The sequence below is a fragment of the Ovis aries genome, chromosome 14 (genome assembly GCF_016772045.2).
Source record: "Ovis aries strain OAR_USU_Benz2616 breed Rambouillet chromosome 14, ARS-UI_Ramb_v3.0, whole genome shotgun sequence".
Lineage (NCBI taxonomy): Eukaryota > Metazoa > Chordata > Mammalia > Artiodactyla > Bovidae > Ovis > Ovis aries.
In genome coordinates, this window is record NC_056067.1 from 47,419,909 (window position 1) to 47,439,266 (window position 19,358).

Below are 19,358 nucleotides of genomic sequence, written 5' to 3' on the forward strand. Positions count from 1 at the left end.
AGCCAGTCTGTAAACAAGCACAGGGGTTAATCCATGCCTTTGTTCATTTATTAAGTGACAGGCACTCTTCTAGGCACTGGGGAAACAACATGAACAACAGATAGAATTGCTGCCCTCAAGGAGGTGAGCTGTGAGTGGGGAAAAACAGATGATAAACAAGCAAACAAGCTGTTAATTTTAGAGAGTGGAAAGTGCTATAAAGAAAGTGGCTTCTCTGAGGAGGTGACATTTGAGCTGAAACCTGAGAAGCTGTCACCATGCAATACACAGAAGCAGGAAAAGCTTGACAAGTTCAAAGATTATTGTGGAAAGCTAGTGTAAAAGAGTCGAGTGAGTGAGGAGGGAGACAAGGTTAGCCAGAGAGCAAGGAACCAGATTATGTAGGGCCTTGTAGGCCATTATAAAGAAAATGGATTTTTGTTCCAAGTGCAATCAATCATCCTTGACTCTTCTTTTTTCACACACACCTCAAGTCCATTATCAAATCCTGTTATCTCTACATTCACAAATAGATCCAGAATCTACTCACCCTTCTCCCTTCACAGCCTCCGTCCTAGGACTCCCTCCTCCCATCATCTTCCCCCTGGACAGTCCCTGACTATTCTCTCCAGGGTAGCCAGAGTGAACTGCGTAAAACAGCTGGCATCACCACGCTGTCTGGCTCAAAACTTCCAATGACTTCTTTCACACTTGGAATGAAGTTCTAAGTCCTCACTATGCTCTCAGGGCCCTACTTAAGCAGATCCCCAACCTCCATCTCATTTCCTCGGTTTATTTAGGCTGTGCTGGGTCTTAGTTGCAGCTGCCAGGATCTTCGTTGTGTGGCATGCAAACTCTTAGTTGCAGTGTGCGTGCTGGATCTACTTCCCAGCCAGGATGGAGCCTGGCCCCCTTACATTAGGAGCACAGAGTCTTACAATCTGGACCACCAGGGAAATCTCCCCACTACATTTCTGATCTCATCTCCCTTCTTTTCCTTGACTAGCTTTGCTGACTTATTAGAAAAGACCCTGATGCTGGGAAAGATCGAAGGCGAGAGGAGAAGGGGACAACATGGTTGGATGGTTGGATGGCATCACCTACTCTATGGACATGAGTTTGAGTAAGCTCCAGGAGTTGGTGATGGAAGGGGAAGCCTGGTGTTCTGCAGTCCATGGGCTTACAAAGAGTTGGACATGACTGAGCAACTGAACTAACTTTGCTCCAGTCGCACTGGCCTCCTCCTTATTCCTGGAACACTCCGGGCCCACTTCAGCCACAGGACCTTTGCATCTGCTGTTCTCACTGCCTAGAATGTTCCTCCCCCAGGCATCTTCATGGTTCCAACAATGACTTTATTCAGGTTTCTAAATTAATGTCACTCCCTCAGAGACAACCTCAGCTAAAACAGCATCCCTGAGAAATTCTATGTCCTCTTGAAAGCTTTTTTTTTTTCCCCCCGGGACTTCCCTGGTGGTCCAGTGGCTAAAATTCCACTCTCCCAGTGTAGGGAGTCTGGGTTCAATCCCTGGTCAGGGAACTAGATCCTGTATGCCAGTCTTTGCCATATGGAAAAGACCTTGGTGCTGGGAAAGACTGAGGGCAGGAGGAGAAGGGGACGATGGAGGATGAGATGTTTGGATGGCATTACCAACTCGATGGGATGAGTTTCAGCAAACTCCGGGAGATGGCGAAGGACAGGGAAGCCTGGCATGCTGCAGTCCAGGGGGTCACAAAGAGTCGGACACGACTTAGTGACTGAACAACAAAATGCTGATCCTGTGTTGCCATAACTAAGATCTGGTGTAGCCACATAGATTCATATTTTTAAAAAAAAAAAAGCTTTCTTTTTCTCCCAACACTTACAGTACTCCATCCTCATACTATAGACCTATTTACTTACTTGATTTATTGCCAACTCCATTCCTTTGAATACCAGCTCTATGAGGCAGAGGTTGTTATTTAATCCACTGCTCTCTCCCCAGTACCTAAAACAGGGCCTGAAAAATAGCAGGTGCTCAACAATTATTTGTTGAATAAATAAATGAATCAATTAGTCATTATGCTCCATGTCTCTCCCCACTGTCTGGCTCTGTGGAGCACAACCAGCAAGGAGAGAGAGAGTCATGTGGGCCCCAGGCTGTGCCCTCCCACACACATAGACACTTAGACAATCTCAAGGGACCAGGGTGGTGGCCAGGGTAGCAGTGGGGGCCGTTGTTGAATTAAGACAACCTTCCCAGCAGAGGGTCTGGAGCTAAAGCTTCAAGGCAAAAAGAAAGGAGAAGTTCGTTTCTACAGAATCATGCCCTGTGTGGGCATGCAGTGATGTGTTTGCACTACTTATTTACGTATTGGCTGCGCTGAATCTTCGTTGCTGTGCACGGGTTTGTCTTTTGTTGTGGCGAGTGAGGGCTACTGTCTGGTTTCAGAACATGGGCTCTAGAGCACAGGCTTGCTAGTTGTGGCACACGGGGTTCATTGTTCCATGGCTTGTGGGATCTTCCCGGACTGGGGATCGAACCCGTGTCCCCTGCATTGGCAGGCAGATTCTCAACCACTGGACCACCAGGGAAGGCCCAGCAATGAAATGTCTGATGGCTCTGCCCTAGGCTTTGCCTTAAGTTTGCAGTCCTGTCGGGTAACAGACCCCTCACTATACAATGACAGCCAAGGGTGGGGGAAGCCCAGGCAGAGGGGTCAGGAGATACACGGGCTAGGGGAGCCCAGAGGAGGTTCCTGACCAGTCTGGGGGTCAGGGAGGGCTTCTTGGAGGAGGTTTCAGGGAAATCTTTTAAATCTTGACCCTCTGATCTCTCCAGACACAAGGCAAGTTCCTGTCCTGACCTCTTGTGTCCGTGATGCCTGATCTTCCTGTCACTCGAATCTTGGTAACAAGCAATTTAATCACTTCTTTAAGCACTTCTCCCAACCTAGAACCCAAAGATTTGACCACCAGAGGGCACTGTGGCTCCAGTTTTTGTCTGGGCAGTCTGTTCAGGACTCCTCAGATCCAGGAGGGACATTGTGGGGGGCAGTGGGACCAACCAGTGGACACATTGGTCCCCCCACTCTGAGCCTCAGACACTGCCCAGGACTTGGTTATCAAGGTCAGAGCCCCTCCCTACAAAAACTCCTGTGGAATCAATGTGTGTGTGCGTGATAAGTCACTTCAGTCGTGGCCGACTCTGCAACGCTATGGACCATAGCCGGCCAGGCTCCTCTGTTCATGGGATTCTCCAGGCAAGAATACTTCAGTGGGCCGCCGTGCCCTCCTCCAGGGGGTCTTCCTGACCCAGGGATCGAATCCACATCTCTTGTCTCCTGCATTGGCATGCAGGTTCTTTACCACAAGCGCCACCTGGGAATCAATAGGAGTCTCTCTGTCCCAGACCCCTGGGAGCCCAGCTTGGGCCTCTGAGGGAGCAACTTGCTTAGCCTCCCTGATCCCTCTCTTTCCCACTATTCTTCAGAGGGTACAGCCCTCCCCTAAGCTGCCCTTGGGATGTTCAGACATGACCCTTGGAAGTCTCCTGCCCAGATGGGGATACTGAGGTATACAGGAGGTGTGGCTGGTGGCGGGGAGGGTGTCATACAACACCAGGACAAAAACAATAGCAGTTAATAATAATAACTACAATACAGGACTTCCCTGGTGGCAAAATGGATAAGGATCCGTCCACCAATGCTGGGGACACGGGCTCCATCCCCGGTCCAGGAAGATTCCACACGCCACGGAGCAGCTCCGCTAATGAGAACGACAACTTACTGAAGCCCACGGGCCCAGGGCCCACGCTCTGCAACAGAAGAAACCACCGCAACGAGAGTCCCTCACACTGCAGCTAGAGAGAGCCCACGGCAACAGTGGAGATCCAGGGCACCCAATGAACAACTGAGAAGCAATACCCAAGACCCCGTTAGTTAGCTCCTCCTGTGTATCAAGACCTGTCCCGAGCCTTTTACAGGTCTAATATTGCTATCACACAGACCACACTTTGGAAGCAGGACTCTCCACCTCAGAGTCAGACGAGACAATCTGGGCTCAGAGAGACAACACCCTTATCAAAAGACCCCACTCATCATTGCAGGAAGATCTGGGACTTTTTTTTTTTTTTTTAATTTTAAAATCTTTAATTCTTACATGCATTCCCAAACATGAACCCCTCCCACCTCCCTCCCCATAACATCTCTCTGGGTCATCCCCATGCACCAGCCCCAAGCATGCTGCATCCTGCGTCAGACATAGACTGGCGATTCAATTCACATGATAGTATACATGTTAGAATGTCATTCTCCCAAATCATCCCACCTCTCCCTCTCCCTCTGTGTCCAAAAGTCCGTTATACACATCTGTGTCTCTTTCCCTGTCTTGCATACAGGGTCGTCATTGCCATCTTCCTAAATTCCATATATATGTGTTAGTATACTGTATTGGTGTTTTTCTTTCTGGCTTACTTCACTCTGTATAATCGGCTCCAGTTTCATCCATCTCATCAGAACTGATTCAAATGAATTCTTTTTAACTGCTGAGTAATACTCCATTGTGTATATGTACCAAAGCTTTCTTATCCATTCATCTGCTGATGGACATCTAGGTTGTTTCCATGTCCTGGCTATTATAAACAGTGCTGCGATGAACATTGGGGTACATGTGTCTCTTTCAATTCTGGGATTGCTGGGTCATAAGGTAGTTCTATTTGCAATTTTTAAGGAATCTCACACTGTTCTCCATAGTGGCTGTACTAGTTTGCATTCCCACCAACAGTGTAGGAGGGTTCCTTTCTCCACACCCTCCAACATTTATTGCTTGCAGATTTTTGGATCGCAGCCATTCTGACTGGTGTGAAGTGGTACCTCATTGTGGTTTTGATTTGCATTTCTCTAATAATGAGTGATGTTGAGCATCTTTTCATGTGTTTGTTAGCCATCTGGGACTTTTTAAATTAATTTTTATTGGAATGTAGTTGCTTTACAATATGTTAGTTTCTACTGTACAACAAAATGAATCAGCTATATTGATACTTTGACCCCTCTTTGTTTGGGTTTCCTTCCCGTGTAGGCCACCACGGAGCACTGAGTGGAGTTCCCTGTGCCATCCAGGTTCCCATTAGTTATCCATTTCATATATAGCAGCGAATATAGGTCAATCCCAATTTCCCAATTCGTCTCACCCTCCTTTCCCGCCTTGGTGCCTTTATGTCCATTCTCTATATCTGTGTCTGTATTTCTGTTTTGCAAATAAGATCATCGATACCATTTTTCTAGCTTCCACATATATGTGTTAATGTACAGTATTCTTTTTCTCTTTCTGACTTCACTCTGTATGACAGACTCTAAGTCCATCCACGTCTCTGCAAATGAACCAATTTCATTCCTTTTCATGACTAAGTAATATTCCACTGGGCCTTCCACCATGGTTCAGTGGTAAAAACACTGCCTACAATGCAGGAGACTGGTTTGATCCCTGGGTCAGGAAGATCCCCTGGAGGAGGAAATGACAACCCACTCCAGTATTCTTGCCTGGAAAATCTCATGGACAGAAGAGCCTGGTGGGCTACAGTCCATAGGGTTGCAAAAAGTTGGATATGACTAAGCAACTGAGCGGGCTTCCCTTCCCTGATAACTCAGCTGGTAAAGAATCGGCCTGCAATGGGAGATCCCGGTTCAATTCCTGGGTTGGGAAGACTTCTTGGAGAAGGGATAGGCTACCCACTGTAGAATTCATGGGTTTCCCGAGATCTGGGTTCAATCTCTGGGTTGGGAAGATCCTCTGAAGGAGGGCATGGCAGTCCACTCCAGTGTTCTTGCCTGGAGAATCCCCATGGACAGAGGAGCCTGGCGGGCTACGGTCTGCAGAATCTCAAAGACTCAAATGAATACACAAAAGCAACTGAGCAGGAAGAAGAGAGAAAGCCCTTAGTGGCCGGCACATTTTAGCACACAATAAATATTGTTTGTGGTCCTCACAATACCAGCTCCTGTGCCTGCATACCTCCTGAGTGCCATGCCCATGAGGGTTTTACATGCATAAAACACATTTCTCAACGGCCTAGAGAAATGTGGTCTCCAGATAGAGATCACAGAGAAATCATGGAATCTGGACTTTGGACTCATGTGTGCTGACCCAAAGCACCCTCTGTGAGGCCCTAATGGGCACTTTTATTTATTTATTTGGTGGTGTTGGGTCTTAGCTGTTCCACAGCTGTGGCACACAGGCTCAGTAGTTGGGGCATGTGGGATCTTAGTTCCCAGACCAGGGATTGGACTCGTGTCCCCTACATTGCAAGGTGGATTCTTTAGCAGGGACCTCAAGGGAAGCCCCTTGGGGAGGGAGCACTCTCACCTCTACCAGTTACTGTGCTAGTGGTCACACTCGTGTGACCCTCACAACAATCCTGAGACAGGGGATAAGGTGAGGCCATATCAGAGAGGACCACAAAACCTAGGGTAAGGGGTTTGGGTTTGATTCTGAGGCTAGGGGGAAGCCAGCGGAGGGTTTTCAGCATGATCTCCATCTGTCCCCATGGCTGCAAGTGTGGGACAGACACTGGGGACAAGGTAGGAGGTGGGAGACCTGGGAGGGGGCTTCGATGGCTTGGGTGGGAGGATGGGGCCAGTGCAGGGGTGACAAGGCGATGAGAGGCAGCAGAATGCAGCTGCTGGGACAAATGACCACGAACTTGGCAGCTTAAAACAATAGGAATCTATTTTTAAAATAATTTTATTTATGTGTTTATTTTTGGCTGTGCTGGGTCTTCGTTGCTGAATGGGCTTTTCTCTAGTTGGGATGAGAGGGGGCAACTCTTCCTTGCGCTTCTTGTCACGGTGGCTTCTCTTGTTGCGAAGTATGAGCTCTGGGGCATGTGGGCTTCATCTTCCCAGACCAAGATTCGAACCTGTGTCCCCTGCATTGCCAGAAGGATTCTTATCCACTAGTACCACAAGGAAGGTCCCAGCAACAGAGATTTATGCTCTCAGGGTTCTGGGGGCCAGAAGTCAGAAATTGGTATCACTGAGCTGAAAACAAGGGGGGGGGGCAGGGCCACACTCCCTTGGAGACCCCCAGGGAGCATCCTTCCATACCTCTTCCAGCTTCCGGTGTCTGCTGACGCTACTTGGTTTGTGGCCTTACTGCTCCAGTCTTAAAGCCTCCATCTTCACATCTCGTCCTCTGTGCGTGCTTCTCTCTCTCTCTCTGCTTCTGCCTATAAGGACACTTACAAGTGATGCTGTTTAGGGCCCACCTGGACAGTCCAGGATAATCTTCCCATCTCAGGATCCCTAACTTCATCACACACTCTTTTTCCTTATAAGGGATTAGAACCAGTTGCTTTGGGGTACCGTTATTCTGCCTACTACAGCAGAGTGGGTGGAATTTGTAGATGGATAATGTATAGAGGGGGATTCCCAAGTGGCTCAATGGTAAAGAATCTGCCTGCCCAGCAGGAGATGCAAATTCGATCCCTGAGTCGGGAAGATTCCCCTGGAGAAAGGAAATGGCAACCCACTCCAGTATTCTTGCCTGGGAAATCCCATGGACAGAGGAGCCCGGTGGGCTGCATTCCATGGGGTCGTAAAGAGTTGGACATGACTTATCAACTAAACAACAGCAGCAGCAACGATTTATGGAGGAAGAGGGAAAGAGTCTTTGGAATGGCAGGGAGGACTCCGAGGTGAGTGGCCTGAGCAGCTGGAGGGGTGGAGGTGCCATCCCCGGGATGGGGCTGGAGGCGGAGGGGCAGGTTTGGGAGAGCCCAGGAGCTCAGCTTTGGAAGCAGAACCCTTGAGTCTGAATTGGATGTCAAGCAACTAAGAGGGGCTGCTGGGTAAGTCTGGAGGTTGGGTTAAAGAGAAATTTGCATGCATAAAGAGACTGGATGAGCTCTCCAGGGAGAGAAGAGCACCAAAGTCAAGAGAGAAGAGCACCAAAGTCACACGACCAGGGTTTTTCAACAAATAATTTGCTTTAAAGAAAAGGGCGTATTAGGGAGTGTCATTAAGCTTTTGAATGCAGGGGGATCCGTATGTACCTCAACATCTCGCAAAGCCCATAAGGCCCTTTTCAGAATCAAGTTTACAAAGGTATAACATCCACAAAGTTGTGAAGGAAACCTTTTGTATTAATATACAGTTTAAAAAATAATTGTGATATTTGTGCTTCTTTATTAATATAGTAAAGAATAACCTGATAACTCAGTTGGTAAAGAATCGGCCTGCAATGCAGGAGACCCTGGATTGATTCCTGGGTCGGGAAGATCCCCTGGAGAGGGGATAGGCTACCCACTCCAGTATTCTTGGGCTTCCCTGGTGGCTCAGCTGGTAAAGAATCTGCCTGTAATGGGGGAGACCTGGGTTCAATCCCTGAGTTGGGAAGATCCCCTGGAGAAGGAAAAGGCTGCCCATTCCAGTATTATGGCCTGGAGAAGTCCCTGGACTGTATAGTCCATGGGGTTGCAAAGAGTTGGACACAGCTGGGCAACTTTCACTTTCTTCTTTCAAAGAATGAGATCTGGCTGCAGATCCAGTGGGGCTTCCCAGTGGCACTAGTGGTAAAGAACCTGCCAATGCAGGAGGCGGACGTAAGAGACGCGGGTTTGGTCCCTGGGTTGGGAAGATCCCCTAGGGAAGAGCACATCAACCCTCTCCAGTCCTCTTGCCTGGAGAATCCCATGGACAGAGCAGCCTGGCAGGCTACAGTCCATGGAGTCGCAAAGAATGGGACACAACTGAAGCGACTTAGCACGCAGATCCAGTAACTACCATAATTTCAAGCACTGATGAGTAAAACCAATGTTTCAAGATATCTACAACAGTTATGTGCTGTGAAACAGCTGTGATTTATGTGGATGATGAAGTCACAGGTTTTGCCAATAGTACTGATTTGTTGCCAATGTTCATAATTGACAAAAATATCAAATTTTAGTTAGACGTTTGTGAAAACAGACATTTCAAAATTTTCCCACCAACAATGATAGAACTCTGGACCCCTTGGAGGTCCCAGGACCCCAGGTCAAGAATCCCTGTAGATTTAAAACACAACCTGGGAGTTTGCTAGTGGTCCAGTGGTTAAGAATCTGCCTGTCAATGCAGGGGACACAGGTTCGATCCCTGGTCGGGGACAATTCCACATCCCGCAGGGCAACTAAGCCCATGCGCCGTAACTACTGACGCTGGAGTGCTCTAGAGCCTGTGCTCCGCAAGAGAAACCGGCTAGAGTGTAGCCTCCACTTGCAGAGCCTAGAGAAAGCCCGCCTGCAGCAATGAAGACTCAATGCAGTCAAAACTAAATTACTTAATACAATACTTTTATTTATTTTTCTTATATTTATATACTTGGCAGCCTTGGGTCTTAGTTGCAGCTCATGGGCTTTGTTGCCCCATGGCATGTGGGATCTTAGTTCCTAGACCAGGGGTTGAACCGGCATCCTCTGCATTAGAAGGCATATTCTTAACCACTGGACCACAAGAGAACTCCATAAAATAAGTTTTAAAAATACAACGTGTATAAGAACAAACATGTGGATACCAAGAGTGGGGAGGGTGGAATGAATTGAGAGATTGGGGTTGACCGCCTTGGCAACCCACTCCAGTATTCTTGCCTGGAGAATCCAATGGACAGAGGAGCCTGGCGGGCTACAGTCCATGGGGTCTCAAGAGTCAGACACAACTTAGCAACTCAACCACCACTACAACATATACTACTATGCATAAAATAGATAGCTAAGGAGAATCTACTGTATAACACAGGAAACTCTACTCGGGACTCTTTTGTGACCTAAGTGGGAAGGTGAGGTGAGGTGAGGTGAAGTCGCTCAGTCGTGTCCTACTCTTTGCGACCCCATGGACTGTAACCTACTAGGCTTCTCCGTCCATGGGACTCTCCAGGCAAGAATACTGGAGTGGATTGCCATTTCCTTCTCCAGGGGATCGTCCAGACCCAGAGATTGAACCCGGGTCTCCCGCATTGGAGGCAGACGCTTTAACCTCTCAGCCACCAGGGAAGCCTAAATGGGAAGGAAATACAGGAAAGAGAGGGCTTATGTATATGTACACCTGATTCACTTTGCTGTACAGCAGAAACTAACCTAACTCTGTAAAGCAACTATGCTCCAAAAAATTTTATTAAAAAAAAAAACCCACAATGTGTGGATCTTGCATAGATCCTGATTTGAACAAACCAACTTAAAAAGACACTTCCAAGAAAATTGGGATATTTGAACATAGACTGTGTATTGTAAGATATTAAGGAAATATTGTTCATTTTTTGTATGATACAGGCATTGTGGTTATGATTTTTGTCACATTATTACTGATTTGAGATAGATGGTGAAATATTTGAGACAGAAAGTTACAGCTAGGGTTGGCTTATTGTGTAAGCTTAAAATTAGGGTTTGTTTTAAAGTATTATAGCTAAAGGAGAGTGAGGTCATTTTCTTGAATGACGGTGATGTCCTGTTTCTTTGCATGTATGTGTGTTCTCAGTTCAGTTCAGTCCCTTAGCCGTGTCTGACTCTTTGCGACCCCACGGACTGCAGCATGCCCAGCCTCCCTGTCCATCACCAACTCCCGGAGCTTGCTCAAACCCATGTCCATTGAGTCGGTGATGCCATCCAACCATCTCATCCTCTGTCATCCCCTTCTCCTCCTGCCTTCAGTCTTTCCCAACATCAGGGGCTTTTCCAAGGTGTGTGTTCTATTTCTTATCAAAGATTGGGATTACACAGGTACAAGCATTTGTCAAAACCCATCAAGAGCACACTTAAGATTTTGAATTTCTTTGTGTACAGATTTAGGTAAAATTTGGTAAAAGCTTCCAGCTTCCCTGGTAGCTGTGTGGTAACGAGTCTGCCTGCCAATGCAGGAGACACAGGTTCGGTCCCCAGTCCAGAAAGATCCCGTATGCGGTAGAGCAGCTAAGCCTGTGCGTGCGCTGCAACTACTGAGCCTGTTCTCTAGAGCCCGGGAGCCACAGCGGATGAAGCCCACGCGCCCTAGAGCCTGTGCTGCACAAGAGGAGCCACCGCAATGAGCAGCCTGCGTGTTGCAGCTAGAGAGCAGCCGCCACTCCCTGCAACTAGAGATAAGCCCAAGCATAGCCAATGAAGACCCAGAACAATAGAAACTAAATAAATAGGGTTTTTTTAAGTAAATAAATCTTGAACCTAGGTAATTGTATGTGTATTAGCTTCCTAGGGCAGCCATAACAAAGTACCACAAACTGGGGGGCTTAAAGACAACGGAAACTTATTCTCTCGTGGTCTGGAGGCCAGAAGTCTGAACTCAAGGTGTCTGCCTGACCATGCTCTCTCAAAGCTTCTAGGAGAGGCTCTTTCCTTGCCTCTCCCAAGCTTCTGGGCGTGCCAGGAGTTTCTTGGTTTGTGGCTGCGCCATTCTGCCCTTTGCCTCTGTCTTCACATGGCCTCTTTCTGTGTCTCTGTGTCTGCATGTGGCTGTCTTCTTACAAGGGCACAAGTCCTCCTGGGTTAGGAGCTTCCAGCATGACTTTCCCGTAACCAATCATGTATGTGTTAGGCAGTTAGAGTAGGGGAAAGGAGTCCAAAATGGCGGCGGCGAGGAGACTAGGAAGGGAAGAGCCCACGAAAATAGAACAAAGGAAGGTCAAAGGAAGGTCAAAGGAAGGTCGGAGGACCAGAGTGAGAACTTCAGGTAGAACAGCACTCCTGGCTGAGCCCAATTTGCATAGGCCAGGCCCAGGGGGAAGAAAACATATAAAAGGAGGAGCCAAGCATGCTCTCTCCCCCGGCCGCCCCCGCACCCCGTCCTCATCCTGCGCCCCCCCTCCCCACCCTGCGCCCCCCTCCCCACCCCACGCCCCCCCCCTCCCCCCCGCACCCCCGCCCCCCACACCCCCCCGCCCCTCCCCGCCTCGCACTCTCTTCTCTTCTTCCAGGATGGATTCTCCTGCTGTCTCCTACATAAAATAGAGCTGTAACACTGATTGGTCTAAGAGCTATGACACGGTTTGTTCAAGACCCGAGAGCTGTGATGCTCCGAGGGCTTTAATGTCCATCGCTCCAAATCATTGTTGTGACAAGACAAGAACTGAGACGCGTACACTCACCTGACACAGGCATCTTTGTTTGCCATGCCGCAAGGCTTGGGGGATCTTAGTTCCTTGACCAGGGATCAAGCCCGGGCCCTTGGCAGTAAGAGCTCAGAGCCCTAGCCACTGACCACCAGGGAATTCCCTATCTGCATCTTATTATTTGGAAATAAGGTCACACTCTAAAGTGCTGGGAGTCAGAACTTCAAGTATCTTTTTTGAGGGGATACAATTCAACTCTTACTAATATGCTTGCTGAAAAGTTTAGAGGAAGAAGGTGGAGCTTTGAAAGGTATTCAAAAATGTGATGGGTGGATGCAGAGAGGGAAAAAATGAGTGCTAGTGCCAGAAGATTAGAATGTTTTTGATTAAGACTTCCCTCGTGGTGCAGTGGCCAAGACTCTGCGTTCCTAATGAGGGGGCCTGGATTCCATCCCTGGTCAGGGAATTAGATCCCACATGCTCTAGGAGTTTGCCTGCTGCAACTAAGACCTCCTGCAGTCAAATAAAGATAAATGTTTTCTATAAAAAATGCTAATGGTAGAGTCCAGCTGATGGGTGTGTGGGTATTCCCTGAACAATTACTTCAACTTTTCTGTATTTTTGAAATTGTGGAAAATAAAGTGTTTCAGCTTAAAAAACAAAAAGGGTAAGGAGGATAATTAAAATACAAATCACTGTGCATTGATAATTCTTGGGGCTGAATAACAGCTAAATAGGGGGTCATGCTATTCTCTCTACCTTCTATGCTTGGAAATTCCCAAAATAAGTAAATAAAATTAAGAATTCTGTTTAGTGAAGGAATTATGAACAAAATTAATAGACAGGTAAGTGAAAAGTACCATATCTGAAACTGACAAAAGATTAATGTTAAGAATATTCAAAGAACCCTTAAAAATGAATAAGACATCCACTTCCCCCACAAAAAAAATATCTGAGCAAGCAAAGGATGTGAGCACTTAAATGTCAGAAGACCCCAAAACCTGTCAAGCATAAGAAAATGTTTTCAAAATTGTTAGTACTCAGAAAAATGGAAGTTAAAAACAACTGGGATATGAGTGTTCAAATTCCTTCCAATTTTTCTATACATTTGAAATTTTTTCATAATAGAAATGGGGGGAAAAAAACAATGAGAGATCACTTAGTACCTAGTTGTTGTTCGGTCACTAAGTTGTATCTGACTCTTTGTGAGCCCATGGACTGAAGCACGCTAGGCTCCCCTGTCCTCCACCATCTCCCGGAGTTTGCTCAAATTCATGTCCATTGAATCGATGATGCCATCCAAACATCTCATTCTCTGTCATCCCCTTCTCCTCCTGCCCTCAATCTTTCCCAGCATCAAGGTCTTTCCCAATGAGTTGGCTCTTCGCCTCAGGTGCCAAAGTATTGGAGCTTCAGCATCAGTACTGCCAGTAAATATTCAGGATTGATTTCCTTTAGGATCGGCTGGTTTGATCTCCTTGCTCTCCAGGGGACTCTCAAGAGTCTTCTCCAGTACCACAATTTGAAAGCATCAATTCTTAATGCTCAGCCTTCTTTATAGCACCTACTAGACAGACAAAAATCAGAAAGCTGGATCTTGTCAGGTGGTAGAGGGAATGTAGAGACCCAGAAACCCTCATGCATGGGGCAGGGGTGAGGGGGGTGGGTACTGTTAGCGGAAACACTGACTGAAACTGCCCAGTCTGGCCAAGCACCATACTAACCACTTGCATGAGTTTTATGGCAGGAGGTCCTAGTAAAGAACAAGGAACTAACAGGCCACCACCAACTGGAAGAAATCGGGAAAGGTCAGAAGGAGACACCACATGCCCTACCACCTCCCAGAATCCTCCTCACTGGTGTCCATCTTGGCTGAGCAATGTTTGTACCACCAGGAAGAACCCCGAATCAAAATGACTGGCCACAGACGACCTGGAAACTAACCCATCACCACGAAACCGGATCCTGCTACTCTAGTGGCAGGCAGTCCTCCCGGGTTCCCTTGCCCTCCTGTGCTCCACCCGGGTGCCTCTCCCCGGTAAAGTGCTTTGCTTTGCCAGCAGGTGTGTCTCCTCAGACAATTCATCTTCGAGGGTTAGACAAGAGCCCCCTTTTGGGCCCCCTCCCCTGACTCAAGATCTAGAGTGATTCCCCCCATTCTGTAAACAGCTTCTCTATGAGAAGTTATCTTACTCAGGTTATCTTTATCTGCTTGGCCTTGTGTTTCCTCTTGGGGCCATGATTGATACAGCCAAGTCTGCCTCAAGCCAGTGGTACACCTAGAGGCCCACACACAGGACCAGGAGTACAGCTGTACAAGCATCATCGGTTCTGTGGTGTCTCCGGTGAATTCCTCATTGGGCACCCCAGTCCTTCATGATGATTTCATTACCACGACAGCTGATGCAAGCTGCCAGCCGACTGTGTATATCACAGCCACCCAAGTCAATCTGTTTTCTCATTCCAGCTGCTTTCTTAAATTGTGGCCCATGCTTGGGCACTTACACGTTCAGCATGTAAACTGAACTTACAGTCAATTGCTATATTTATTCCCATGGGAAAGTGCCCTGTGAAGGTGTCTGCTTAGCATTCAGTCTTTGGGGGTCTCTGACCTCACCACATAGCTAACCCTTAAGAAAAATCCTGTTTTTTTAGACTCTCAGACATGGAGAGTAGACTTGTGGTTGCCAATGGGGAGGGGAGGGATGGGTGGAGCGGGAGTTTGGGATCAGCAGATGCAGACTAGTATATAGAGTGGCTAAAAAACAAAGTCCTACTGGATAGCACAGGGAGCTATATTCAATATGCTGTGGTAAACCATAATGAAAACATATTTTAAAGTTTTATATATATATAAATCATTTTGCTGTACAACAGAAATTAATACAACATTGTAAATCAACTATACTTCAACTTAAAAAAAAAAAGAAATGCCCCCTGGTCACAGTGATTGGTTCAGAGACAGGACAGGACCCTGCTTCACCAATCAGGGCTGTTCCCTGGAATTTTTCACAGTGGACCTAAGTAGAGAGGTCTTTAGTTCAGGTCCACCATGAAGTCTGTGGCTTGCAACCAAAAAATCCTGATGGACACAGTCTAAGTGTCTTCAAGTCTTTTATTTATCCATTCGCTCATTGATTCAACAAATGGGTGCCAACTATGTGCCTGTGCTGGGCTTCCCTGGTGGCTCAGATGATCAAGAACGCACCCGAAATGGAGGAGATGCAGGAGATGCGGGTTCAATCCTTAGGTTGAGAAGATCGCCGGGAGAAGGGAAGGGCAACCCACTCCAGTGCTCTTACCTGGAGAACTCCATGAACAGAGGAGTCTGGGGGCTACAGTCCATGGAGTTGCAAAGAGTCAGACAACTGAGCAACTACCACTTTCGCTTTCACCGCGTGTCCATGTTGGGCTCCAGGGCTACAGCAGTGGGTGAATCACCACTCCCATGTTGGGAGTATGAGAATGTTCAGTCACGGGAGACTGCATTCCTTGCTACAGGGAGGAAGCAGGTCTTAGAAAAAAGTCAGAGAGACAGCCCAGTCCCTGTTTAGCAGAGTGGCAGCTGTCTCGTGGTTAAGAGTTTGGGCTCGGGAGTCAGATTGCCTGAGTTTGACTCTCTTTACAAATGACTGGCCCTCACTGTGCCCCAATTTCCTCACCTGTAACATGGAATCATAATAAGACCCACTTCATCCATTTAATCATCTCTTCTATAAATATTTACCCAGGTCCATTTCTCCGTCTGTCTGGAAGGATGTTGTTGTTGAGTTGTCAAGGAGAAAAACTACCATGTCTTCCAGTTCTTTGACCAAACCTCAGATGTGTGGCCTTCTGGCCAATATCTGTGACTTCATATCCTTGGATTATTCACTGTCTCCCTGGGAGTTGCAACTTTCTGTAAGTTTGATGTGGTTGAGTAAGCAAAGAAGATATATGCAGATTTCTGCAAAAATTATAACTCCATAAAAGCTGTTGAGGAGATCAGGAAAACTGGTATCTTTCAGAGTGCAATGTGATTTTGGAATAGAAAGAATTTCTTTGGGTTGCGTTCCATGGAAGTTTGCCACTTGCCTGTGTTCCTGCACTATGAACTATGAATATCTGGGCTAAGGAATAGTTTCTCTAGATAAATAAATGATTAAAAAATACTGTGCAAAAAAAAAAAAAAGTTTAACAAGTAACCTATCCTGCGTCAGATGCTGTTTTAAGGATGAAGAGCCCTGCAGGAAAAGAAAGAAAGAAAGCAGACAAAAATCCCTGCTCTCCTAGAGCTGATATATGAGAGGAATTGTCGGCTAAAAAGATGCACAACATGAGAGTTGCCATTTAAGTTTTATTTGGGGCAAAATGAGGCCTGCAGCCCAGGAGACAGCACTTCAGACAGCTCGGAGAGACTGCTCCAAAGAGGGAGTAGGGGGAGGTCAATATGTAAGACTCCGGTAAAGGGGGAGTTCAATGAAATCAAGCGCTTACTTTACAAAAGTTTTTCAGCTGGTCATGAGTCACCATGAAGGGATTTAGTGCTTTTCTAGATATAAGGGTTTCCCTGGTAGCTCAGTGGTAGAGAATCTGCCTGCCAATGCAGGAGACACAGGTTTGATCCCTGAGTTGGGAATATCCCCTGGAGAAAGAAGTGGCAACCCACTTCAGTATTGTTGCCTGGGGAATCCCATGGACAGAGGAGCCTGGCGGGCTACGGACCATGGGGTCCAAAAAAGTCAGACAGGACTGAGTGATTAAACAACAATAACAAGGATTGGGATCATGCAATCAGTCCCTGAGAATATCTAACTATCTAAAGACCTGTTCCACCAGTGTCCCCGGGGCACAGAGGGTCTCACTCTCCACCCTGAGCTCCCAGGGTCAGTAGCTGCAGCAGCATAGCGGGATGGCAAGTGCCCTTGCTGTCGCTCAGCTGCTGGCAGTCTGTAGCTCACAGATGTTACCTGAGAAACTGCGTTCGCCTCTTGGTGGGCGTTGAGCCAAAAGACAGGACTAAGCCAGAGCAAGGGAAAAGGAAGGGTTATGATCACTTTCATCCAGTCCCAAAGAAAGGCAATGCCAAAGAACGCTCAAACTACCGCACAGTTGCACTCATCTCACACGCTAAAAAAGTAATGCTCAAAATTCTCCAAGCCAGGCTTCAATAGTACGTGAACCGTGAACTTCCAGATGTTTAAGCTGGATTTAGAAAAGGCAGAGGAACCAGAGATCAAATTGCCAACATCCACTGGATCATGGAAAAAGCAAGAGAGTTCCAGAAAAACATCTATTTCTGCTTTATTGACTATGCCAAAATCTTTGACTGTGTGGACCACAACAAACTCTGGAAAATTCTTAAAGAGATGGGAATACAGACCACCTGACCTGCCTCTTGAGAAGCCTATATGCAGGTCAGGAAGCAATAGTTAGAACTGGACATGGAACAACAGACTGGTTCCAAATGGGAAAAGGAGTACGTCAAGGAGTACAACAAGGTATATTGTCACCCTGCTTATTTAACTTACATGCAAAGTACATCATGAGAAATGCTGGGCTGGATAAAGCACAAACTGGAATCAACATCACTGGGAGAAATATCAATCACCTCAGATATGCAGATGACACTGCCCTTATGGCAGAAAGCAAAGAAGAACTACAGAGCCTCTTGATGAAAGTGAAAGAGGAGAGTGAAAAAGTTGGCTTAAAACTCAGCATTCAGAAAACTAAGATCATGGTATCTGGTCCCATCACTTCATGGCAAATAGATGGGGAAACAGTGGGAACAGTGTCAGACTTTATTTTTTGGGGCTCCCAAATCACTGCAGATGGTGATTGCAGCCGTGAAATTAAAAGACGCTTACTCCTTGGTAAAAAAGTTATAACCAACCTAGACAGCATATTAAAAAGCAGAGACGTTACTTTGCCAATAAGGTCCATCTAGTCAAGGCTACATACGGTAGTCTTGTATGGATGTGAGAGTCGGACTATAAAGAAAGCTGAGCACCGAAGAATTGATGCTTTTGAACTGTGGTGCTAGAGAAGACTCTTGAGAGTCCCTTGGACTGCAAGGAGATCCAACCAGTCAATCCTAAAGGAAATCAGTCCTGAATATTGGAAGGACTGATGTCGAAGCTGAAACTCCAACACTTTGACCATCTGATTCGAAGAGCTGACTCATTTGAAAAGACCCTGATGCTGGGAAAGATTGAAGGCGGGAGGAGAAGGGGACGACAGAGGATGAGATGGTTGGATAGCATCACTGACTCAATGGACATGAGTTTGAGTAAACTTTGGGAGTTTGTGATGGACAGGGAGGTCCGGCGTGCTGCGGTCCATGGAGAGTCGGACACGACTGAGCGACTGAACTGAACTGAACAGCAGTAAGTAAGGAGAACACCAGGGATCTCTCCCAAGACAGTGTCTCCTCAAACAGTAAAACTGGGAAAGTTTTAAGCTAAGGGTGCGTGCATACTCATGAAGGGGTTTGGGTGGCCAACAGAGTTCAAGCTTTAGTTGATTAAAGTTACAAGGGTCAGAAAAGGTCAATGTGATCATCGCTGAGGTTCTGATCTGGTGGTTGAGCACTTCAGTCCAATCTTTACCATTGAAATAGAACTGTATCTTTACCACTGATACATTATCTTTGCTATTGTTATTTGTCTTGCATGCTAACCCTCCTTTGTTTCTACATTCTTCTTTCCCTTTAGTTCACTGATTACTGAGAACTATTCAAGGGCAAGCCTTGTGGCTGGGCTCAGATCACAGAATGACTTCTCAGGTCAAAAATGGATTCTCAGGTTTCCATGGTGGCTCAGTGGTAAAGAATCTACCTGCCAACTCAAAAGACAAGGGTTCAATCTGTGGTCCGGGAAGATCACACATGCTGAGGAGCAACTAAGCCTGTGTGTGCGCCACACTATTGAGCTGATGCTCTAGAGCCTGGTAGCCGCACCTCCTGAGCCCACATACCCTAGAGCCCTGCTCCACAACAAGAGAAGTCAGCGAAATGAGAAGCCCGAGCACCGCAACCAGAAAGGAGCCCTTACTCGCCACAACTATAAAAAAAGCCCACGCAGCAACCAAGACCCAGCAAAACCAAAATTAACTAAATAAATGAATGAATTTGTTTATAAATGGCTTCTCCTGTGTCAGGAAAGCCGTGCCTCGTTCTTTTTCTCCAGAGACCCTCTACCCTATCTGCTTACAAGAGGAGACAGACAAGAAACGTATGTTTTGAAATTTTTTGGAGATTTCTGGCTCTGACCAAGATGGAATAACAAGGACTGGATGTGTTTTACTGCCTGAGGCAAGCAAAATCACGAAAACAGACAAATACTGGAGTAGAAAA

General features: G+C 46.9%; 1 long non-coding RNA gene and 1 pseudogene across 1 annotated transcript; one reads left to right on the forward strand and one right to left on the reverse strand.

Annotated features, from left to right (window-relative positions):
* Positions 1–6,682: 6,682 nt before the first annotated feature.
* Positions 6,683–11,735, reverse strand: LOC132657688 (uncharacterized). Its single transcript, XR_009596199.1, has 2 exons — positions 7,063–11,735; positions 6,683–6,961 (listed from the first exon to the last, which is right to left on the reverse strand). It is a non-coding gene; the product is annotated as an uncharacterized LOC132657688 (long non-coding RNA).
* Positions 11,736–15,817: 4,082 nt separating this feature from the next.
* Positions 15,818–16,044, forward strand: LOC121816433 (cytochrome c oxidase subunit 6C-like; annotated as a pseudogene).
* Positions 16,045–19,358: the final 3,314 nt, after the last annotated feature.